Source organism: Acinonyx jubatus, chromosome A3, assembly GCF_027475565.1.
Source record: "Acinonyx jubatus isolate Ajub_Pintada_27869175 chromosome A3, VMU_Ajub_asm_v1.0, whole genome shotgun sequence".
Taxonomy (NCBI): Eukaryota; Metazoa; Chordata; class Mammalia; order Carnivora; family Felidae; genus Acinonyx; species Acinonyx jubatus.
Window position 1 is genome coordinate 116666596 of NC_069388.1, and position 24618 is coordinate 116691213.

Below are 24618 nucleotides of genomic sequence, written 5' to 3' on the forward strand. Positions count from 1 at the left end.
ATGTCTGAAGTGCAACTTCTCTCCAAACTGTCTCTTCAACTTCCTGACTTCTGGCTAATGTCACCAATATTGTCCCAAACTGTCACAGCCTCAATTTGGTAAGGGTGACCTGCTTACAGTCCCCATCACACTTGCTCCCAGTCATTCCTTGGCTGTTAGAAAGCCCTCTCTGGGCTCCTGTCTCCTGAAAGCCTGCTTGTTGCCTTCAGGGCAAGTTCAGGCTCTGCTTCCTTCGTGAAGCCTTTTCCAATCACTCCAGTTCACAATGATTATTTCCCTCTCACAATCCTTGTTGAATTTAGACTCTCTAGTACACGCAATGTACTGTTCTTTTCATTTCTTTTACCTGAACTCTCTTACTCATCTGTCCTCTGGTGGACAGAACCCGGCATCATCCTGCTCACCCAGCCCCAGTATGTCTCCCTCTCTGAAGCCCTCCCTGTTCCCACAAGCTCAGGGTCACTCTGCAAGTGTGTTAATAGTGCATTCTGGAAGTGCTTACCAAAGCACCCCTTCCTATTGCTGCTGGGGTTCCCACCCCCTTGTGTTGTAGTGACTTGTACCACTTTTGTTTGACTCTTGGCAGAATGTTAGACAAGTTCCTTAAGGACAAAGACCACATCTTATACAACAAAGCACGACAAATATGTTGCTGACATTCGATGTTGTCATATACACTAGTCATTTCACACATGTGTCTTATCTTCCAAACCAGACTATGATCTCCTTATGGAGACAGGGTTTGAAGCTTATTTCTTTTTCTTTTTTGTTTTTTAAATCTCACTTCTTTTAAATTGCATATGACTTAGAATACAAAACAGAAAGGACCTGGGGAGTACTTGTTGAGATATACTTAGAATAAAGCCTTGAGAAGACAATATGTAAGTTGGTATGAATAACCTATAAACCTGGAAACTGTACTTTCTGGGGAATACAAGTCTTATCAAGTCTCAAAACACTGCACCTTGCTATTTTGGGGCCAGCATAACACATCTCTGTACTTAGCAGTGGTCCTGTCACTTAAAGGTGTTAATAGGATGCCCAAACTGGGAGCTCTCAGCCGTGAACCCTACCCATCTAAAATCAGAACAAATCAGAGACTAAATCAGAGTCCCTGATAAGTGGCAATAATCCACAGGAAAGGGGTTGGGGCTAGCAGCTGTCTGCCAAGAGACTGGTGCTGCAGAAAAGTCTAGCTACACAGTACATATTACACCACTGGATATAAGCCTTCAGTGAGACACTCCTCACATGGGAACAGATATTTAATTCCATCCAGCGGTCCAAGGCCTGCCCCTTTCACATGGCACAATGCATGTTAGTCCAACTATGGTCTTGCTGACTCAGAGCAGCTAAGGTTTCATTCTTACCAATCAGGAAACCCCACTTAAATGACAAGGTGACCAGGACAATCACACCCTCAAGACAAGATGAATGCCTCTCTGCTAATTACTCTCTCAGGTGATGGAGCATCTCCAGCTAGCCATGCCCAAAGATTTGTTCACTAATAATCCCAGGTGGCTAGGAAGGCCTCCACCCCATCTGGGACAAGGATTTGGGTAGTCAGAACCATCCTGATGAGGCAGATTCTGCTCAGCAAACATTTATGGCAGCATATGCCAAGTTGTGTGACGGGCCGTATGTCCCTCAACTCTAAGACCTGAATCCCCAGTGCTCAGAGGTGAGTAGACACCACCACTGGTGGAGGGCAGGTATCAGTCCTCTGGGCTGGGCCATGGAGGCAACACACGATGTGTGTGCACAAGAAAGACGAGGTGAGAGGACAGCTACTGGGCCACCCCTCCCTTCACAGCCAGGAGCTCCATGGACCTGATGTGGCAAAGAGGGGAGCTGCCCAGTCTGTCCCTGCAGGGGGCTTCTGCCCATCAGGTGGCTACTGGTGGGCACCCAACTTTCTCTATCCTTGGAAGAAAAAGGACCTCTGAGCTGATGGCTGAACGGAACATGCCAAAGGCAAAGGGAGAAAGGAGTTTGCTCAGGCTTGAGCACAGTCTTTCAAAAAGGGTTCAGATAGGTACACAACCACCAAAACATGACAGCGAGCCTCAGATAAGGCCTCCAGGACACTGGGGGAAGAAAGCCCACCCAAAACAGAGCTCTGTTATACAGGTTTTACTGAAACCTTCTGATAAATTTAAATAGCAAAAGGTAAGAGGCAAGGAAGACTATCTTAAGATACTTTCTTTTCATATATATATTTTTTTTATGTCTCATTTGAGTCAAGCGAGAGTACTTCTCTGGATGATGGACTTGGGCATCTAGGCCGTGTTTTTGAGTCACACACCTACATGATATTCCAGGCATGTTCTCTCTCAAAGAAGAAATAAAGTGGTATCTAAAGAAACACATTCAAAAAGTGTTTTTGATAATAGTGAAACCAAATAATGATAAATAAATTAAATATCTCGTGATTTTCTTTGAGACTGTCTACTAATGGAATCTATAAAGCACTCTTTTAATGTTTATTTACTTTTGAGAGAGAGAGAGAGAGAGAGAGAGAGAGAGAGAGAAAGCGCGCGCGAGCATGAGCAGGGGAAGGGAGGGGCAGAGAGAGAAGGAGACACAGAATCCAAAGCAGGCTCCAGGCTCTGAGCTGTCAGCACAGAGCCTGACGTGGGGCTTGAACCCATGAACAATGAGCTCACGACCTGAGCGAAGTCGGACACTCAGCCGACTGAGCCACCCAGGGCTCCTATAAAGCACTAGTTTAAAAGTTTTATAATAAAAGTTATAACTGCTTAACAGAACAATTTTAGGAAACAGTGAAAAGCACTATGAAAAAACTGCATCTATTTATAATCCCATGCTTAAGTGATATCACTTAAGATTATCACCTATGGTTTGGCATATGCCCTTCTAACCTCTTTTCAGATTTTTCTTTATAAAATGGTATCATTCTTGACATACTATTTTGCATCCATTTTTTTCACTTATTATATCTAAAGTTTCCGGTATCAATAAATATTCTGGGGTGCCTGGGTGGCTCAGTTGGTTAAGCATCCAACACTTGATTTCAACTCAGGTCATGATCTCACAGTTTGTGAGTTCGAGTCCCACATCTGGCTCCTTGCACTGACAGTGCGGAGCCTGCTTGGGATCTTCTCTTTCTCCCTCTCTTTTTGCCCCTCCCCCCTCTCAAAAATAAATAAATAAACTTAAAAAAATTCTTCTACAAGATTTTTAATGTACGTGCGGTGTGTGCGTGTGTGTGTGTGTGCACGCACAATATTTTATCTGGGTAAGCCTGACCAATCCCTAATTGTTGATCCTTTGGCTATTTTAACTGTTTGATATTATTTATAATGTTACATTAATAAAACTCCTTGTATAAGTATTTTTATATACACCCTTGATTTTCTAAATATTCTTAGAATGGTAATTTTTCATCTAAGGATATATGTCCTTTTAAGGCTTTTGACATCCATTGTCAACATTACTGAAGCAATGTTTCTTGCTCAGTTATTTTAAACATACCACACAGTGGCGTGTATCTCCCATACACACGAAAGAGTTTCAGTAAAAAAAGTAATTTTACTTGGAGTTGAAACATTTTAGATAGGTCGCGTCCTATTTACTTTGGGCAAATGAGGCATCCAGAGCTCAAAATGCTGATGTTACATTACGCCTGTTTAGCAAAGCTGATAGGACGTGACGCTAGTGTGAAAAAGACACAGGGCTTAGGCTGGTATTGGCTGGTCAACTCCACACAGAGGAAAAACCATCCTTGGCCACAGGATGCCTCTCCAACCTTAGCCAACTGTCGCAAATTTGTACTTTTGGCCAAAGGGGAAGATTAGGTGATGGAATGTGGATTACTCAGCATGACCCATCCTAACTCCTGGTTGAGCGAGTCAAAGCATGCGTCTGAATGGTAGGTGTGTCCTCTTTCTATACTAGATAGGACATTTGGCTAGGAAACACAATTGAATATTGGAATACTGATGATGAATTCAACTGGGCAAGAGGAAGGGACTGTTCTTAAGAAGGGAAGGAAAAGAGGAGGAAGAGGTGGGGAGGTAGCAGGTCAATGAAGCATGCTGGGCTGCCAGGGAAGCAGCCACTTTGGAGTTTCCTGCCCTTACGTAAGAGGCTGTCTTCGTGTAAACTGGCTCGGCCGACCGGAGGGAAGCAGGCTAACCCTGTCTGTCCCGTGCACTGAAGGCTCCGAGTAAAGGCAACGGCTTCTTTGGTACCAAAATGTGCTCAGTGAAAAACAACCACTGATGGGGCACCTGGGTGGCTCAGTCGGTTAAACATATGACTCTTGGTTTCGGCTCAAGTCATGATCTCACGGTTTGTGAGATTGAGCCCCATGTGGGCTTCTAGCGCAGAGCCTGTTTGGGGTTCTCTCTCTGTCCCTCCCCCTCCCCCTCTCTGTCAAAATAAATAAATACACTTAAAAAAAAACAACCACTGCTAACTCTGTTGGTCTGCATTAAACTACAAAAGCATACATGTCTCTCAAAACAATTCACATATAGAAGCACATAAAGTAAAAGTTCCCCTTTGAGTCTCCCTTTTCCTCCTCCACACCCAAGTTCTGCTTCCAAGAGGTAAAACCTACTGTGTTTATCTTTTCAGTCTTTAGAGGCCTATACCTGGGCATTTTCTTCCCAAGTGACACTTGTAGGACTTCAAGTTCACTTGTGTTCTGGGCCTGACTGATTTGCCCTGGCTCCTTAATTACTCGGTAGTCTCTGCCTTGATCCCATCTTCCCATCTGGAGATGTTGCCTTCCAAGATGACCTCCCTCTACCTCTCCTCACTAGAAAGAAGGCTTCCCTCCTAAGATGGACAGCTCCCTTCCCTGGCCCTCCAGCTCTCCCGGGCAGGCGCAGAAGCTGGCCTGAGCAAGGTCGCCCATGCGGGCTCCATCTCTAACAGTCGAGAAAGTGCATGAAAGCCACGGGAACTCTAGTCACAACGGAGAGCTCAGCTGCCTTTTCATTTCAAATTAAGCTCACTCCCCAGACTGGCCTCCCCAACTGGAGGACCCACTGCCCCCAAGACACACACAAACACACCAAGTCGGCACTCTCCTAGTCAAGTGCTCCTGCCCTGCCAGGCCTTCAGACAACCAGGTCAGCTGAATCCATGGACACAAAGGGGCATTTCATATACTCCGGTTTTGGCCGTTGGAATAACACTGCAAGTGCCAGGTTTCACAGGACAAGTCTTCTCTCTGTGCATGTCAAACATGACGAGAGAGCTGTTGGGAGATGGGGGCTGCTGAATTGAGGGTCCAAGATGGACTTAAGTCATAACACAATTTTGAAAGTAGGGTTTTTTATTTTATACACCAGCAATACAAAATAGTGGTTGCTATCTCTTGTTCAGCAGGTACTTTACGTACTTTCTTTCGTTTAATCCCCACAACAACCCTGAAAAACAGGCAGGTTATCACCCCAGGCTTGCAGGTGAGGAACTGGCACTCGGACGTTCCACAGCCCCCCAAGGCCAGGAAGTGGCAGGACTCGCATTTGAACTCAGGTCTGTCTGCTTCCAGAGGCCAGACCGCCTCACTTTCTCAAGGAGAGGGGTTAGAGATCTCACCGGGGCTTCCAGGAACTACAGAAGGTTACAGTCTGGGAGCTGGAAGATAACCCAGTTTTCTCCTCCTCTTGGCCCCTTTCAGCCCTCTGCATCCGGCTTCCTGGGATGCAGCAGCCTCACAGATGAGGAGTTGAGAGGGCTTCAAATACCCACCTTCCCATTTGCTTTATATTAGATGATGCAAATTTTTGAAAGCAAAACCTTCCTCAGGTCAGAGTGTGTGAGACAAAATTATTATTTTTAAGGCAGCAAGAATAAATATTTAATTAGACAGCAGGACACTAGATTTTACCTAGCTTTGCAACATCTCAGACAATAAAACAAGTCTTTGTCTGTGGGACTAATTACAGACTAGTAAATTATTTTTATTAAAAGCCTTTGGAATATTAAACATGAGGGGTGGGGCAAGGTAGTAGTGTAGACTAGACTAGCTCTAGTCTAGAAATCTGGGTTCTAATCCTGACTCAGCCACTAATAACCACCAAGATTCACTTGTATGGTATATACAGTTTGCAAAGTGTTTTTACATACTTTCTACATTAGTTGGATGACCTCAGGCAAATCATTTAACTTTTAATGTCTCACGCTAAAATCTGGAAAAGAGAACATTGAACTACATCAATGAAGTCCCCTCTACTTCTAACATCACACAGGGGTTGGGCATGTGCTTTAGGATCTTTCTGAACGTGTCTGTAAACAAGGGCAGATGCATGCTACTTTAGAAAAATACTATTTTCTGTTCAGCTTCTGAAAGATGTTACCCAGCTAAGTTCACATATAGCTCATAAGACGTTTGCTGCCAGCTAGTTGGCTCAGCTTCTGGAAGGTGCCATATTAAGGTCTTGGGTTGGATGCCTACATAGCTTTCCTCTGTTCAATAGTCAACTACTATGCCTACTGGCAGTCAATCATCTTACACACATAAACCCATAAAGTAGGTTGGCTTGGGGGAAGGATTTGACGAAATCCGTCCTCACAGTGCAGGCACCCTCTGGATGGTAGGGCAGTAATGGCATCATCACATACCCAGAAATATTACAAATATCATCCCTTCTCAGTTCTAAGACACATAAAGCCTCCTTCAAGTCTTGCCACTTCCTGACTATTTTAATGGTCCTGAAATTAGGATATGCCTTAGAATCAACATATATATTTTGATCTGGTTGTGTTAAACGATTTTACTAAGAGCTGTCGGTAAATCGCTGGGGTGTCTTAGAATCAGGGAAATCTAATGCTATGAAACCACAACATGGATTACATAGAGGTAGGTCTAACTTGATTCAAATCATGCCCCTCTCCCTGATCCTAACAATTACATTCAGTAACAACTGGATAGGCAATGTATAAGGCACAGGGATCAGTCCTGTTTCCCAATAGTAGCCATTTAAAAGGCATTCCATCATTATCCCATAAAACATCGGTATGGATTTCAAAGGCAAATTAACCCATATAAAAATCACTGTGATGCTCTGAAAACGTACCATCCCACAGCAAACTGGAAAGGGAACATTTTACTCACACCCTCCTCATCTATCTAGCCTTGACACATTTTCTTGCTTCTTAATTCACAACCCTCCACCCCAGTAATATCGCCGATTCCCAAAATACACTCAACCCAGGAGGAGCAGCTCTCCAGCACAGCTGTCTGCTCCTGCCCTGCCCGGGTATTTCGGTGAGCTATGCAACACAGAGGACCACACAGAAGGAATGCAACTCTCAGGCCCCACAGCTCCCATCGCCCCACAGGCAGGTGCATCCCGCCAAACCCCAGACTGGCATTCGAAACAGAAGAAACTGCATGGCTGCATGGGGGCTGTAGTTTTCGTGAACTTCATCTCTATGTTTAAAACTAGGGCGACAGCCGTCTTTGCTACTGTAAACTAATCTGATGGGCATGGGGGTGGGGAGTGGCTCCGAAGAGGCTGCCAATAGGCCATGATTGAGCAAAGTCAAGGAGCACAACCTTTATTTCTCACTGTTGGCAATCCCCCAAACTCCAAATTGGTGAGTCCTTCACTATGATTTTTAGAAGTAAACTCTCTACTCCTTTTGTAGTTTGGAGTAAAAAAACCACAAAGCTTCTTTTAGGGTTTAACTGGCTGATAGTTACACATATTTGCTAACAGCACACTGAAATCTGGAAGCCAAAAAAAAAAAAAAAAAAAAATCAAAGGAAGCTGGCAATGAGGAATGAGGTACATGCTTAGTAGTTAAGAGCCCTCAAGTTGAGACACGTTTATTAACAGACAGCTTCTGGCTATGGACACCAACTATGACTTCAGCTCCATTTCTGCTGGAAGAAGAAAACAGTTTGGATCCTCCAAGATCAGGAAACGCAGGGTGGGCAGGTGGATTGGTAACAAACATAACCCAGGGAATTGTCCAAATATGCTAGAACCCCTATCAGGTGACAGCCCCCACAAAGATTCACAGCTGCAGGAGGCAGGGGGTACAGGCCTCAGACCTACACCATGGAGCAACCTCAGTTCTTCTTCCTCTCCACTCTGCACATGTTATGTTTAAACTCACTATCGCTCAGTTGGTTACTACATGGAATTTACAGGTATCAGAGATTGTCCTGCCACAAGGCCTCAACACACAAACAGTAAGCACCTGCTATGGATGGTATCAGGCCTATTTCTAAACCTCACAGTACACCAGGGTTGTACTGTATTAAAAAAAAAAAAAGTAGAAACGAAAAGAAAAACAAAAAGAGAGAGAGAGAAAAGCATACTAAATAGTACCGAAAGATGCTTATTCACAACACCACACCGGAAGCGCAGTAACTTCAGCTCCCCAATGCAACCTTTCCCCCGCCCCCCCAACTACCTCTAGTCCCTCTCCGTAGCACCAGCCAAGGCCATAGCCCAGCCCACTAGAAGGCCACCATGCACTAGCGGGTGTTCACTAAACACTAGCTGATCGCCATGGGGCTGAGTCCTCAGCAAAATCTATTCTGAAAGCCCCACGAGCTCTTAGCAGCCAGTCAGAACTGTCCAAACCTGCTTCCCCACACCAGCCAGGGCACGAGCTTGTGGGGTAAGAAACCTGAGGCCCCAAGGTTTGGGCAGGCAGAATGTCCCCCCTCCCCCAGTCTCCCCTCGCCTTCTCCCTTGTCACTCTTTTTCTGGCATATCACTGGGGAAAACCAGAGAGGCCGGAGGTGTCAGGCCCAAGAAGAGTAAGGAGAAGGGACAAGGGCGGACTGGAGGCAGTTTGGGGCTGTGGGGAGAGAATCAGTCCCGCGTGGAGGTGCGGTGGCGCCGCATCTCGTGGGGAAGGACCCCCCCGCCCCGACTCCCCAACCCTGGGGTGGGTCCGGAGGGACGGCAGGGAGGGGGAGTGGCTCGGAGGCCTGACGGCCGCCGCCGGGAACCCAGGAGAGAGGGATGGAGGGACAGAGGCGGCGGGGGTGAGTCGCGGCTGGGGGGGGCGGGGGCGCGGGTGGGGAGGCGAGGGGGGCAGCCCGGTTCCCCTCCCCCAGCCCGGGCCCGGGCCTCTCGCTGACTCAGCCCCACGGCGTCGGTCGCCTCGGCCGGGACTCACAGTGCGCGAGGCGGCTCCGGCGGAGGCGGCGGGGCGGGGAACAGGCGGCGGGGGCGCTGCGGCTGAGGCTGCGGCTCCGGCCGGAGGCTCCGGGGCGAGGGGTCCTAGCAGAGGCCGCCGCGGTCTCCGGCTTCAACGCACAGGGACTGCGGGGGAAGAGAGCACTGCGCAGGCGCGATGCGGCCACCGCTGTCAGTCCGAGAGGGGCGGGGCCAGGGCACCCGCCGTCTCCAAGGCAACTGGGCGGCGAGGAAAGGACAGCCCCAACCTCCACCTCTTAGCGACGGCGGCGGTTGCGGGGGGGGGGGGGTTGGTGGGGGACAACGAGAACAGTCTCTCTACATTGTCATAGCAACAAGGAGAAGAAACCACCTCATAAATTTATGGTGGTACCGAGGGAGCACTCTTACCTTGTCACCATGGCAACTGGGAACAGCCCCTTCCTTTTTCCTTAGCAACAGGGTAACAATTCCTCCGCCCCGTCTAACGAAGCGCAGAAGGAACAACCATTTACACCTGATTCCGTAGTAGCCAGATGACGGATTCTTATCTGCCTCACGGCTACTGCAAAGGAAAAAATTCGCGCATTATTTCTTCTCTTTCAGCAACGCATGAGAGCTCTAAGGCTAAGCTCCTCGCGGTTTATGGTTTTTCATCACAGCCCGTTACTCTAATCTCCGAGTTCAATTTTCCCCTCCCCGTGTTAAACATACCTTGTCGTCTTCTGCCAGAAAGTCTATACCTTTACCCCTAAATCGAGCTAACAGAATCGCCTATACACATATCTCTTGAGTTTTTATCAACCTCATTGTCTCTCCCAATGCATTTGTGAGCATTTCTTGTGTCTTCATCTTGTCCATTAGCTGGTTGAGATTCTATCTCCTCATAACTAGTTCCCTCCCTGATATGTTCACTGGTGTCTCCAAATTCCCTATGCCAAGTCTGCTTTTATGGATCTCCCCATATTTTCTAGAGCCCTCTTCTTCCTCTCCACGCCTGCTGTCCTTGTTCTTCAGTGCTCTGTCCAGGGCTCCACTGTGCTCACCCGCTTTGTGATTTCATCAGCTTGGTTCTCTTCCTGCAGATGATTTCTGGCTCTGTCTCCCTCAGCCCTGACTCCCACAGATGTCTGAGGTCACCTCTGTACCCACCATGAACATAGCTCTTTTATTACATACATTCAAAGACAGTGTTGTCTTTGGTTTACATTCTGTCTCCCCAATCAGACTACGTGCCCCTTGTGGGCAGGAATTCCTTCAGCATCTAGCACAGAATGTGACACATAGTAGATTTCCACATAAATACATAGTGTTGATGTAACTGAATCGAATGAAGACAAAGATTTCCTTGAAAATTCTTCAAGATTTTCTTTGACCCCCAAAGAAATGGGTGAAGGGAGTCAAAAGGTTAAAAAAAAAAGATTTTCATTCTTTCTCACTTTCTCTGACCAAACTGCCTCAGAGTCTCCATCAGTGTTTTCCTTATGACCTTAATGCATATTTAATCTTTAATACTCCTATTAGAACTCCCTCACTCCCTTAGCTCTCCATCTTAATGCTAAAATTCTAGTCATCTCTTAACTGAGACTCTAGCATTCTGTATTTCCTGAATCCTCGCCTCTAGCTAGTGTCCCTTCTACACTATCCCAAATGCATCCACCAAAGAAAATTACCTCACTGGGTACTGATTTCCTCCATGACTCCTGTCAGCCTCTATAATCAGTGTAAGCCCTTCACACCTTACCATTCTATCATCTGCTGACCCAGCTTGGATCAAGCCCTCTAGGTGTGCATCCCTGGATGCTGCTGGGCTCGTTGGCATACTGGAGACACTGCATTCTCTTCAAATGACTCAGAAGTAAGAATTCATTCTTTTCCCAGTGTCCCTGCTTAACTCTCAGAGATTCCATCCCAGGACTATGGGTGCCAAAGGATTCTGGGCCCATTTTCTCAGGGGAGAAGGAGAAGGCAGCCTATCATAAGTAGAGTATGAAAAGAGAGGCACACAGCAAGTGTTGAGTCAAGACCGTCTCCTCCTATCCAAGGCAACTCTCAGAATGGAGAGGGTTCCTTGTAGAGGTTAATCCTCAGGACAGAGGCGCCTGGGTGGCTCAGTCGGCTAAGCACCTGACTTTGGCTCAGGTCATGATCTCACGGTTTGTGGGTTTGAGCCCCGTGTCGGGCTCTGTGCTGACAGCTTGAAGCCTGGAGCCTGCTTCGGATTCTGTGTCTCCCTCCCTCTCTGCCCCTCCCCAGCTCACAGTCTCTTTCTTGAAAATAAGTAAACATTAAAAAAAATCCCCAGGACAAATCAAGGAGTTAGGAGAGTGAAAACCCAGGCCACACTTTTCCCTAGCAACAGAATTGGAGAATGGAATTGTTCCTAACTGTATCTGTAGGGTGTCTGGATGCTATAAAGACAAGGGGAAATTTTCAGATTCAGTGTATTTTGTGTCTCCATTCTGAAGTTCCAGCTCAGCTCCATGGTTGTAAGTGTAGACTTGGGTGGTGTAGACTGCCCCAAGTAATCGTGAGAAGAGACTATGTCCTTGTAGCCCCACATCTTTGCAGGGGATAGAGGACCACTATACAAAGAGTTCCTGCATACCTTTCACCCAGATTCTCCACCTTAACATTTTACCATGTGCCGATTATCTGTTGCTACAAAATAAATCACTCCCAGTGTTTAAGATAATAACTGTTGCATTATTTCCATTTCTGTGGGATGGGGATTCAAAAAGAGCTCAGCGGGGTGGTTTTCTGGCTCAGGGTTCCTCCCACAAGTGCAGCAGTCACATGGTGGCAGGAGCTTAAATGGTAGGGGTCCAGCTAGACAACCCTCTCTCTTCCAGTTGTCTTAGAGCAAGCTTGATAACCACATGGTGTCTTCAGTGCTGTTGGACCTACTCATATGGTAACCGAAGGTTTCGGGATGAGAATGACAGTGAATAAGAGTAACTCTGCATCCCCTTTTATAACCCAGCTTCAGATATCACTTCTGGCATATCCTTTGGTTGGAAAAAAAAATCACAAAAATCTACCTAAGAGCAAGGGGAGGGAACCCAGACCCCACCTCTTAATGGGAAGAATATCCAAGTCATATAATAAGAGAATGTGGATGGGAGAGATTGTCGAAATCATCTTTGGAAAACATCATCTGTGTTTTCCTATTCTCTGATGACAACCGTTCATATCCCACTCAATGCAAAATACATTCATCCCCTCCCCCAAGAACCCCCAAGTCTCATTCCATGACAGCACCAGCCTGAAGCCCAGGATCCCCTCTTCTAAATCGGGTCCCCGTGTGGATATAGCTCCTCACATCCAGTTCCTTGGGCATGGCTCCTTGAGTATCAATCCTCCTGACCTGAAGACCTTGTGAAGTAAAGGAACACATCGCGTGCCTCATATATGCCCAGAAAACACTAGTGGCACAAGCATGGGGTAATTTCTATGGATATTATCATTTCAAACAGGAGAAAAACAGAAGGCACACACAGCAGTTACTAGTTCATAGCAATTCTGAAATCTAGCCGGGCACATGTTGCCAATTCCCAATGTAGTGCTCGGACCCACTACCATTTACTTATATTAGCCTTCACATGGATTTTTTCCCCCAGTGGGTTATAATCCTTGCCTATGATTATTTGTTTTGATATGCAATTTGTCACCGATTTGGCCAGGGAAAGAAATTCCAAGTTGGCTCTTGTGCCCTTTGGAGTTGTTTTCATCATTCTTTGAACATTTCCTTGCTTTCTGACACAAGATGTTCCAGGCTCATCTTGTGCCTTTCCTGCCCCGCCCCAGAATTGGCCATTCACCAGGGAACCATGGGTCCTCCTGACTTTTTGATGGTCCTTTTTCCATTCCCTCTTCCTCCCTAAATCTGCCCTTAGACTTCGATGTTTCCCTGAGTTCCCATCTCATTTTTCTCTCTCCTTCCTCTGTACCTATTCCCTGAGTGCCTTAATCTGTTCCTGTGACTTCTGCATCTGGGTCTCCAGCCCAATAAGCTCTCCTAGCTATCAGACCTGTTCATGTAATTGTCTTCTAGATTTCCTCCAACCCTGTGTTCCATAAGCACCTCAAGCTCAGTGAGTTTCAGTTAAACTTATTTACCCTTCTCCCCACCAAACCCCCCCTTGCTATATTCCTTATTATTGTTAATGGCATCACTAGGAAAAACGTGAGGATGATCCTATCCCACATCTCCCAGCTCCCTATACCAGAACGTTTTTCCAATACTATCAATCACACTTTTAAATGTCTTTCAGATATGACCCTTCTTTATCCCCATCACCTCTACCCTCTCTTACCTGAGTTATTGCAGAGCTTCCCACCTGGTCTCTCTGCCTCCAACCTCTCCCACCTCCGACCCATCCTCAGCGCCACTCCTAGAAAGCTCTTTCCGGAAGGTAAATCTTATCACGTAACGTCTCAGCTCAAATCCCTATGGTTGTCCTTTTCAAACCAGCTGAAGCAACCACTGGCCACGGGGGATTCATGTAAGGAGACAGAGAGGGAGCAGCTATGGAATAGTGACATCTCCCTCAAGTTTCATTTTTATTTGGCGAGTCAGTAAACCATTTAAAACTAGTAAGACAAACTGGCGTGTGATGACGTAGAATACAAGAATCACAAGAGTTTAAAGGCAAAACTTTTCAAGAGAGTTTGAACTCAAGACACCTCCATGCCTGTACTACCCACTGGCTTTGAGGGGATTTCAGTGGAAAGTTTAAGAAACACCGGTGAGGGTAAAAGGATAAAGTTCAGGTTCCTTCACACGGTGGACAAGCTGTATTATACTCTGGTCCTTACCAGACATGTGGGACGGAGAGCTGGCATGTTCTCCTTGGTAGCAGGCATATTCTTTATCATGGTCCAAGGTGCTCACACTCATAGACCACATCTTGTTTTTATCTTTGTATTCCTAGCACCTCACATAAAACACCTCACTAAAAACAGCCAAGCAAGCTGAAAACAGTCTGACCTTTCTGCACTTTTCCAGGGTGACTGGGGAAGCCAAGTGGTGGGGGAGTCTGAGTGAATGGGTTAACTCTGGCTGGTGGGGGGCTAGATTTTAGATGGGAACATGCAGGGGTGCTCTGCCTGGTGGTGAGGGGGAGGCAGGGAGCTGTGAAGCCGGTGAGCGTCACCAGCCGTGTTCATTATTCGTTTGAAACTAGCTGAGAGTGGAGCAGGCACTCACATACGACTGATCCCCACATATAGGAACCCCTTGACATGGTTTTAAAATTTACAAGGGACCTGTGTAGGCAGTATGTAATTTTGCTGAGGGATGACTTCTAATCACATGACATGACACAGTTGCGTCCTTACCTAGAGAGTGACTCTAACCCTTCACCCTGCTGGAACTGCATAAGCAGTGGGTCCAATACTTCCTGGCCATGTGACCTTGGACCTTGGTTTTTCTCATCTGTTGTTGTGATGGTCAAATGTGATAATGTATGAAAAATGTCCAGCAGTGCCTTATACACAGTAAATGCCTAGTGAATGGTAACTATGAGTAATGACCAAACTTTCACTAGGGTCAAGAGCTCACTTGATTTCCCCCTCAGTTATATTCTATTAAATGACATAGGGGCCAATACGCAAATTTAAAATTTGCAACCATCTTAAGACAAGCCTCGTGTGAACAGTAATGATGTACCGTATCCAGAATGAACAGCAACCTCGGACCAGTGGCTTAGATGGCAAGTTGTTACCCCGCTTTTTGAAGAAAGTGCCCACCGTGACAATCAGGTGGGTAACAAAGGCTGGGATTCATTGGATGAGTTTCCTATAACCTCGCTGATCACCTCCTGAGGTTGGTATCATTTCCGTTTTCACAATAAACAACCGAGGCCCAGAGAGGTTAACTGACTTGCTTAAGATCACACAGCTTGTGACCATCAGAAGCATGATTGGAACTAAAGCCAACACCAAAATCCAAACTTCTTCCACCATCCCATTGCTTCCTGCACTTTCTATGCTATAATCATTTGTCAATATGTCTTCTCCAAACTAATCTGTAAATGCAGGAGCCATATTTGCTTCATTTTTGTAGTATCTAATACATGCCTGGCACATATTCCGTATGCATGCATTAAATGCAAGGTGGAAAATGTTAAGTAAACCCGAACTAGAGTTACCAGATCAGTATGAGATGCCTAGTTAAATTTGAATTTCAGATAAACAATATTTTAATATAAGTTTGCCACAGACACTACTTGAGATACATCTACACTAAGGAAAAAAAAACCCTAAAATGTATTTGTTACCTGAAATTCAAATTTAATTGAGCATTCTATATTTTTATTTGCTATATCTGGTAACCTTCACCTAACCCCGGAGGTTGGCCTTGAAAGGGACAAATCCCCCAGGGGTTCTCCTGGCGGGGAGAAGGGTCATTATGGCCCCTCACTCACACTCAAGACTGACCCCATCCCCAGCTGCTCTGAGGGCTGGGGTTGAGACCGCGGTAACCTGGGTGTGCCTGCCTTTCCTGAGCCTTACCCGGTCACCTAGGTTAGGTCCCCTTGGCACTTTTAAATGGAAAAAGCAGCCGCTGATGGGCTTAAAGCGCCACCTGGAGGCCCTTATGGGTAGTACTGTGCCCAGGGGCCATCCCACGGACCCAGGATTTGAGGGAGCAGGGAAAGGCCAAACAAGGCAGAGACAGGGCAGAAGGGGAGACCTGTCTAGCAGTGGAGAGCGGCAGGTGAGGAAATACCTTCCAGGCATTTTCAGTTTACAGCCGCTGCTCTGGCTGCCTAGGAATTGAAGGCACTCGCCTTCCGGAGGAGGTCATTGCTTAGAGACTTACTTTCCCGTGACCCTCTGCCTTTTTAGCTGTTCCTTGCTTGTCTCCGGGCTGGAAGTCATTGGCTTATGAGAAGCATCATAACCTCCATCCTGGAGGCTTGATGCTACGTTTTAACATGATGGTGAGCAGCATGGAAACAATGCCATGGACCGGCAGCTGAAGGAGTGGGAGCTATTTGCTCCGCTGCGGCTCTTAAAGTTTGGTCCTCAGCACACCTGAAAACTTGTTAGAAGTGCAAATTCTCAGGCCCCACACCAGACCTACTGAGCCTGAAACTCTGGGGGTGAGGCCTGGCAAGCTGTGTTTAAATCACCCCTCCAGGGGCGCCTGGGTGGCTCAGTCGGTTAAGCGTCTGACTTCGGCTCAGGTCATGATCTTGCGACCTGTGAGTTCGAGCCCCGCGTCGGGCTCTGCGCTGCCGGCTCAGTGCCCGGGGCCTGCTTCGGATTCTGTGTCTCCCTCTCGCTCTCTGCCCCTCCCCCACTCCGTCTGTCTGTCTCTCTCTCAAAAATAAACATTGAAAAAAAAAAATTAAATAAACCCTCCAGGCGATTCTGACGCATGCTGACATTTGAGAACACCTAGAGGAAACATGCGTAGGGTGGGCAGGGGAGAAGCCCACAAAAATGTGCAAATACTGGAAGAGCCGTTATGTGAGTGAGGCCGTTTGTTCTACGGCCTCCGGAGGAAGAGCGGGAGGGGGGTGGGGGCACAAGTTGCAGAGAGACAGAATTGGGTTTTCATTAAGGAGATGCTGTTGAACAAATAGAACTTTGGGGGAGTGTGACGTCTGCCTGGTGAAGGCACTTCTCCATCACTGGACTAAATGTCCTGTGTCCTGGGCCAGACGACCAGTTAGGGATGCTGTAGAAATTTCTGCAGAGGTTAAATTAGATGTAAGGAATCTCCAAACTGCAAGAATCCACGATGAATTCTTCTTGCAAACCCTCTTTTCTCTTATCGAGAGCAAGAGCCATACTTCCTGGCTGTTCTGCCATGTCTGAGAACCGTGTTTGGCTAACGAATACTAGAGCAAATGGCTTTTCTAGTTTTCCTGCTCAGGATTTTCTCAGGGCCGCTCCATTCTGGACTAGTTGTTCCGTAGGCTGCTGCACAGCTGCCGTCCAGAGGTTTCCCTCTACAACCACTCCTTACCCTCTTACCTATGTGGAATCTCCCATTTCCTCCGTCCCGTATTTTTCTATTTTTTATTATTAGTTTAATATATCAGGGCACGTCACCAAGTAAATTCCCAAGAAACATTACCAGGAAAGTCAGTCTTTTCAATCTTGATTGTCTGAAAATGACCTTTTTTTAATGTTTGTTTATTTTTTAGAGAGAGAGAGAGAGAGACAGAATGCAAGCAGGGGAGGGGCAGAGAGGGAAGGAGACACAGAATCTGAAGCAGGCTCCAGGCTCTGAGCTGTCAGCTCTGAGCCCGATGCGGGGCCTGAACTCATAAACAGTGAGATCATGACCTGAGCTAAAGTTGGACGCTTAACTGACTGAACCACCCGGGAGCCCCCTGAAAATGACTTGTTATTGACACTTGGTAGACAGATTGTTTGGGTATAGAATTCTAGGATGGAAATGATTTTCCCACAAGATTTAGAAAACAAGCTCCATGATTTTCCATCTTTTCATAGTTTTGTTGATAAAGTCAGGTGACATTCAATTTCCAATTCTTTGTATGCAGCTTGTGCTTTCTTTTCCTGCTGGCTCTTGAAGCATTATTTTCATTGTTTAGAAATGTCATGATGATGTCTCTTTAACCTGGAGACTCTTATCTTTCAGAAAATCTGGAAATTTTCTTCTATTATTTCTTTGATAAACTCCCTTTCTTTGGTTTTTCTGTACTCCTATTTCTGAAACTGCTGTTAGACAGACCGATCATCGACTTTTCTTGGCTTTGTCTCCAATTTTTTTTTTCTGGTCTTTTTAAATAAGTCTGTACACTCTGAATGTTCTGAATCTTGCTTTGTGGTGTAGTAAATGGTCAATTTTTATAAACAATTCTCCCTGTTTTTAAATTTATTTATTTTGAGAGAGAGAGCATGAGCAAGTGGAGGAGGGAACAGAGAGAGGGAGAGAGAGAATGCCAAGCAGGCTTAGCACTGTCAGCACAGGGCCCGACGTGGGGCTTGAACTCATGAACCGCAAGATCATGACCTGAGCCGAAGTCTGACACTCAACAGACTGAGCCACCCAGGCACCACCCTATCGCAACTATTTTTGAGTGTACAGTTCAGTAGGATTAAGTATACTTACATTATTGTTAAATAGATCTCTAGAACTTTTTCATCTTGCTGAACTGAAACCCTTTTTCTATTACACAATTCTCCTTTTACCTGTTCTTCAGCCCCTGGTACCTACCATTCTACTATTTCTATGAGTTTGACTATTTAGATACTTCATATAAGGGGGATCATATATAACTTGTCATTTTGTGACTGGCTTATTTCACTTGGCATAATGTTCTCGAGGTTCATCCAAGTTGTAGCATGTGACAAGGGTTCCTTCGTTTTTAAAGCTGCCTAGTATTCCACTGTGTGCACATATCACATTTTGTTAATCCATTCACCTGTCAGTGGGCATTTGGGTTGCTGCTACCTTTTGGTGATTGTGAATAATGCTGCGATGAACCTTTTCTCTGGGTTGTCATTTCACTTTCTTGACAGTGTCCTTTGAAATACAAAGGTTTTTAATTGTGATGAACTCAAATGTATCTATTTTTTTCCTTTGTTACTTATGCCTTTTGGTGCCATATCTATGAATTCATTTCCAAATCCAAGGTTATGAAGATATACTCCTCTGGTATTTTTCCAGGAGTTTTACAGTTTTAGCTCTCACAGTGAAGTCTTCAATCCAGTTTCAGTAAATTTTTTTCTTTTTCATTTTTAATGCTTATTTAGTTTTGAGAGAGAGAGAGCAGAGGGAGGGGCAGAGAGAGAAGGGGACAGAAGATCTGAAGCAGGCTCTGTGCAAACAGCAGAGAGCCTGATGGGGACTCGAACTCATGAACCACAAGATCATGACCTGAGCCGAAGTCAGATGGTTAACCGACTGAGCCACCCAGGGGTCCCCATTTTGAGTAAATTTTTTTGCATATGATCTCAGGTAAAGTTCCAGTTACATTCTTTTGCAGGTGGATATCCAGGTGTCCAAGCACCATTTGTTGAAAACACTATTTTCCCCCATTAAATCATCTTGGCATCTTGGTCAAAAATCAGGAGACCATAGACACTTGTTTTCTTGTTTCTTAATGGACTCTCAATATGCTATTCAATTGATCTAGATCTCTACAGTCTTTCAAAAAAAGATTTTATTTTTAAGTAACCTCTACACCCAATATGGGGCTCGAACTCACAATCCTGAGATCAAGAGTCACGTGTTCCACCCGCCAAGCCAGCCAGGTGCCCCCTGTATAGTCCTGTCTTGATTACCGTGCTTCACAGTAGTTTTTCTTTTAAAAAATTATTTGTTTTCCAAATTCTAGTATAATTAATGTACAGTGTTATGTTGGTTTCGGGCAAACAGTACCGTGATTCAATACTTCCACACGTTACTCAGGGCTCATCTCAGTGTGCTCTTTAATCCCCATCACCTAGTTCATTCATTCTCCCACCCACCTCCCCCCTCATAACCACCAGTTTGCTTCATAGTAGCTTTTACATTTAAAAAAATTTTTTTAAATGTTTATTTACTTTTGAGAGAGAGACAGAGCGTGAGCAGGGGAAGGGCAGAGAGAGAGAGAGAGAGACAGGGAGACACAGGATCCGAAGCAGGCTCCAAGCTCTGAGCTGTCAGCACAGAGCCCAATGCGGGGCTCGAACTCACGAACCGCGAGATCATGACCTGAGCCGAAGTTGGGTGCTCAACCGACTGAGCTGCCCAGGCGCCCCAGTGTAGTAGCTTTTAAAATCAGGAAGTGGAAAAAATTATGTATCAATTGTACTCAAATTTTTAAAAATTAAAAATATTAAAAAAATAAATTCCAGGATAAAAAAATAAAATAAAATCAGGAAGTGGCATTCCTCTCTCTCCCATCTTGGGGCGGTATTTTTCCTGTCTTTCCCTTCTTTACAGATCCAAGAATCATTGTTGACTTTTTTCAGTCTGTTCAGCTTTTTTCTTATCGTTAGGCTGGAGTGGTGACCTCCGAGCTCCTTATATGCAGCACGGGTCACAGCCATGCACTCTACTGTAAACCTGTTATACTCAAAGTAAAGCATTTCAATGGAGGAAAAAAAAGGTGCATTCTTAATATTTTACCGGGCAAACACTGTGACCCTTTTCGGATGTATATTTTGTCACTCCTTCAAATGGCCTTTTCCAATCTTGATTGTAACCATGATATATAACCTCCTCCAACTGAGTATCATCAGATCTTCCTTCCCTTTCCTGGGTTTTAAGAAGCCTCCTTTCTTTAGTGGGCATAAGGCAGTTCCTGGAGAGGATCTTAGTTTATACCCATGGATCAAAGAAAGCCTATACTTTTGATTGCTAAGGATTTGAGACACGACAGTTCTTCAAGCTGCCAATTGGTGAGTGCTCGACTTCCTTCCTTCCTATAGGCAGAGTCCCAGGAAATGACAAAACCTAATAATTATCAATTCTGTATCTGTGGTCTCTTATTTCCCGCAACATTTTAACGTAATGATGGCAGGATCTGGCACAACATGGACCCTGACAGTGGTTTGTCAGAGGAGGCCCGGGCATACACATGGTGAGACCTGTTGATGTCTTACTCTGTAGGCATTTTTCTTACCTCCCCTCTGCTGCCTGGGGGTGCTATGGTTCAGCTCCACTCCTGGGGTGTTTTTAGTTAAAAAGCTTTGCTATATAAGATAGGTATCATAAGCGAAGCTACTTCTCCCCTCCTGTTAAGTTTTTCCCACATGATTAAAAAAAAAAATGATTGAATGCCCTGTTTTCACCCTTAGGCTAGACCAGGGTTTCTTAAGCTTGGCGCTATTGACATCTTGGGTCAGATAATTCCTTATTGTGAGGGGCTGTTCTGTGCACTGTAGGATGTTCAGCAACACCCCTGACCTTTACTCACTGGATTCTCTCACGCTCCCAGTTTTGACAACCCCAAAACTGTGTCCAGATGTTACCAAATGTCTCCTGGGGGACAGAATGGCCCCTGGTTGAGAACCACTGAGCTAGACTGACTTAATGGGTAACTTCAGCTCAAGAGCTTGGAAGGGGCCCCATCCCTGCTCAGTTCGTGTCTAACTGTCATAAACCTCAACCTATCCAATTTGCTTAAAAAATGGAACTGGTACAGCAGAGATATCCAAAATGACAATTTCGCCTTGATAGCTCCTATGACCGCGATGCCAGGTGAAAGTCTGATAGCTATGAAAAGGCGAGTTAACAAAGAAAGGCAAAACCCTTTCATATGTTTCCACCCAGATACCAGGGAGAAATTTCAAAACCATCTTATGGACATCAAGTAAAATCTATAAAGTGCCCCCAAGGCACAATGTAAATCCTCACAACTTAAAAAAGAGACAGGCCCTGACTGTCCACCAGCCCACAGTAGGGAAAATTTCACCATACAACCCTGGCCATTGGAAAAATGAGCAAATAGCCCTCAGCAACCCCCACATGCGGTGCTTTGTCCTAAAATACCTTTGATGCAGCTTCCAGATCTCTCCTTCTGGGGGTGTCAGGAAATCTTCTGTTGTACAACAGAGACAGGAATAGGCCCTTGAGGTCCTGCCACCGATGTCTCCTTTCCCTTCGGGTTCAAAATACCAAGGGTCCTCCCCGGAGACATTGTTCCCCAGTGACTTCTGCTCCCACAGCAGCGAAAGGATCAAAGACTAACTCCGGGAGAAGGTCTGGTTTACTGCAAAGGGCTGCTCCAGTGCCTTGAAACTTAGTGTCTTTGGGAATTGATCGAAAGGGATCAGCTCCCTTCAAGGTAAGGGGGCTGCAAAGCTTCCAAGGATAGTTTAAAACCAAGAATTCTAATAAAGGGAGAGGCACTGAGTAGCCGATTAAATTTAAATATGCATCACTGTAAGCAATTGCCTTGCATTTTAAGGCGATCTTTAATTCACAGTTGAAGAATCTATTTCCTCCCAAGGGGGCTTAGAGGGCTGTAATTCATGTAACATGTAGTCAGTCAGTAGAAAGAAAACTAGTGTTCAGAAAAGCTCAGGGTCTCAAGAAAGATAATTTGCTTTTAATAGTAAAAAAAATGTGAAGAATTTGCATTTCCAGGAAAATATTCAATGCACTCGTGTGATTCGAGCCAGAAAGACAGTCCGACAGCATGTGCGTATTTTGGTAAAGCTATAAACTATGATAATTAAGATGTTTTTAAGCCAAATTTTTAGCATATTCTTAAGCTCAAAGAGAAAACTTCCTGATAAGAACAGGTCACAGGGCAAAGAATAAATAAAAGGCAAAAGGAACTTTCTAGAAAGTTGGTGGTTGACTCAGTCATCTCCACTCCCTTTATTGGTAAGAGAATCATTTATAATTCTTATTGCTGCTTTATTTATTTTAAAAGTTTTAAATGTTTACTTTTGAGAGAGAAAGAGCGAGCGGGGGAGGGATAGGAGGAAAGGGAGACACAGAATCCAAAGCAGGCTCCAGGCTGTCAGCACAGAACCTGATGTGGGGTTCAAACCCACGAACCGTGAGATCATGACCTGAGCCAAAGTCAGACGCTCAACCGACTGAGCCACCCAGGCACACCCTTATTGCAGTTTTAAAATGCACCCTAATGCAGTTTTAAGAGTTCAAGTTTGGGAATTCAGGATTAACTGCCTCTCAGATTCAAAAGGTGTTTAAAACATTAACAAAGCTGGGAAATTCAGTGAGTTTGTTTCTTTAAAATATAATTTTGCCTCCCTCCCCTCAAGGTGATACTATAGAATGTGAAATCAGGAATTTTGAATATGGCATAATTGATTTCAACACGAATTTGAATTTTTGCACTAAAATGAAATAGCTAAAGCATTTTTGTAAATATGATGTAACGCATTTTTTTTAACATTTATTTTTTTAAATTTACATCCAAGTTAGTTAGCATATAGTGCAACAATGATTTCAGGAGTAGATTCCTTAGTGCCCCTTACCCATTTAGCCCATCCCACCTCCCACAACCCCTCCAGTAACCCTCTGTTTGTTCTCCATATTTAAGAGTCTCTTGTGTTTTGTCCCCCTCCCTGTTTTTATATTATTTTTGCTTCCCTTCCCTTATGTTCATCTGTTTTGTATCTTAAAGTCCTCATGTGAGTGAAGTCATATGATATTTGTCTTTCTCTGACTGCCTAATTTCACTTAGCATAATACCCTCCAGTTCCATCCACGTAGTTGCAAATGGCAAGATTTCATTCTTTTTGATTGCAGAATAATACTCCATTGTATGTATATACCACATCTTCTTTATCCATTCATCCATCGATGGACATTTGGGCTGTTTCCATATTTTGGCTATCGTCGATAGTGCTGCTATAAACATGGGGGTGCATGTGTCCCTTCAAAATAGCATACCTGTATCCCTTGGATAAATACCTAGCAGTGCAGTTGCTGGGTCATAGGGTAGTTCGATTATCAGTTTTTTGAGGAAACTCCATACTGTTTTCCGGAGTGGCTGCACCAGTTTGCATTGCCACCAATAGCGCAAAAGAGATCCTCTTTCTCCGCATCGTCACCAACATCTGTTGTTGCCTGAGTTGTTAATGTTATTAGCCATTCTGACAGGTGTGAGGTGGTATCTCCTTGTGGTTTTGACTTGTATTTCCCTGATGTTGAGCATTTTTTCATGTGTCGGTTGGCCATCTGGATGTCTTCTTTGCCCATTTCTAAACTGGATTGTTTTTCGGGTGTTGAGTTTGATAAGTTCTTTATAGATTTTGGATACTAACCCTTTATCTGATATGTCGTTTGCAAATACCTTCTCCCATTCCGTCGGTTGCCTTTTAGTTTTGCTGATTGTTTCCTTTGCTGTGTAGAAGCTTTTTATTTTGATGAGGTTCCAGTAGTTTATTTTTCCTTTCATTTCCCTTGCCTCCGGAGACATGTTAAGAAGTTGCTGCAGTCGAGGTCAAAGAGGTTTTTGCCTGCTTTCTCCTCTAGGATTTTGTTGGCTTCCTGTCTTACATTTAGGTCGTTCATCCATTTTGAGTTTATTTTTGTGTATGGTGTAAGAAAGTGGTCCAAGTTCATTCTTCTGCATGTCGCCGTCCAGTTTTCCCAGCCCCACTTGCTGAAGAGACTGTCTTTATTCCATTGGATATTCTTTCCTGCTTTGTCAAAGATTAGTTGGCCATACGTTTGTGGGTCCACTTCTGGGTTCTCTATTCTTTTCCACTGATTGGAGTGTCTGTTTTTGTGCCAAGACATGGGGTTTTGATGGTCGTTGAAAGATATTGAGACTAATATGGAAAAAATGTGTCCTTTATCAATTCATTCAGTAAAATTCAGATAATCCAAAATCATATAAATCCATAGAAAAGTTGCAACCTAACTTCCTGCATTGCATTAAAATAATGTTTCCTCAACATTAGCTTATTAACTTTATCTGTTTAGTGCCATTTTTTCTTAGAGTTTCTTTGTTGTTGTTGTTTTTTGTTTGTTTTAACATTTATTTATTTTGAGACAGAGAGAGCAAGCAGGGGACAGAGAGAAAGAGAGAGAGAGAATCTAAGC

The 24618-nt window shown here is 44.9% G+C and overlaps 1 protein-coding gene across 3 annotated transcripts in view; it reads right to left on the reverse strand.

Annotated features, from left to right (window-relative positions):
* MAPRE3 (microtubule associated protein RP/EB family member 3) overlaps positions 1-9289 on the reverse strand; it is a 53440-nt gene extending 44151 nt beyond the window's left edge. For 2 of the 3 annotated variants that reach the window (XM_027033390.2, XM_027033387.2), the window contains exon 1: positions 9121-9288. The gene's annotated coding sequence lies outside the window, so the exon portion shown is untranslated. Of the gene's footprint in view, positions 1-9120 lie in introns of all 3 variants that reach the window. The other variant, XM_053201115.1, reaches the window with a different exon arrangement.
* Positions 9290-24618: the final 15329 nt, after the last annotated feature.